Source organism: Lycium barbarum, chromosome 2 (genome assembly GCF_019175385.1).
Source record: "Lycium barbarum isolate Lr01 chromosome 2, ASM1917538v2, whole genome shotgun sequence".
Classification (NCBI taxonomy): domain Eukaryota; kingdom Viridiplantae; phylum Streptophyta; class Magnoliopsida; order Solanales; family Solanaceae; genus Lycium; species Lycium barbarum.
In genome coordinates, this window is record NC_083338.1 from 118567529 (window position 1) to 118568516 (window position 988).

Consider the following 988-nt stretch of genomic DNA (forward strand, 5'->3'; position numbering starts at 1 on the left):
AACCTCTTCAAAGTTTTTGTCGGACTTCTCTTGGTTGGTTAGCTTGCTCTCCATCTTAGAACCTCCTTCCTAATTCGATTGACCCTTTCATGGAACATAGGAATTGGAACTCCTATTTCTAAAATTTAAGCTGTTGTTGTAGTTCCCTTAGCTCAAACCACCATAATTATTTTTGTAGTTACCTTACCCCTGTTGAGGTCTCCGTTGTTTCTGATTCTGATAACCTACAAGGTAATTCTTCCTTTTGGTAACCCTCTTGAGATTTATTCACATAATTATCATCTTCATACTGCATAGGAGATCCCTCTTGATATAGACCCTCAGGAACTTGGTACATCTCTTTCCGCATAGTCTACACACCTTCAACTGCATTCACTTTCTTAGTTTCTCTTTTACTAACATCTTTGTCAGCAAAGAAATATTGGTTGCAAGTTGTTTTCTTTCACAATATTGTTGATCATCGGAGCCCCATATGCTACACCATCAGCACTACCGAATGCCATGCTTGATTATGAGTAGTCAATTTATTAAGAAATTGAGTAATTCAAGCATGTCTTGTCCATGAAGCACCCACCAGCTGCATTATTCACCACTACTTGTGTCATTGGATCTAACCCTTTATGGAACTTCTCCATCAATATAGGCTTTGGAAAACCATGATTTGAAGACCGCTACAAATACTCCTTAAACCTCTCCCAAGCCTCATATAATTGCTCCCCCGAAAGCTGCTTGAACTCAAAGATTTTATAACGGATTTCAGCTTTCTTTCTTGGAGGAAACCACTTCTTGAAAAAGACACTGACTAGCTTAGCCCACGTATTAATAGTATTGTTGGGCAACTTTTCAAACCAATCTCTTGCTTCGCCGGCTAAAGAGTATTTGAAAACTCTTAACCGAATCGCATTAGGAGTAACAAAATTCTGGTTATGTGTCGAACATACACCAATGAAGTTCCTCAAGTGGCGATGAGGGTCATCATCAGTAGAGT

At 39.1% G+C, this 988-nt stretch overlaps 1 non-coding gene across 1 annotated transcript; it reads left to right on the forward strand.

Moving 5' to 3' along the window:
* Positions 1 to 651: 651 nt before the first annotated feature.
* Positions 652 to 758, forward strand: LOC132629550 (small nucleolar RNA R71). Its single transcript, XR_009578320.1, has one exon. It is a non-coding gene; the product is annotated as a small nucleolar RNA R71 (small nucleolar RNA).
* Positions 759 to 988: the final 230 nt, after the last annotated feature.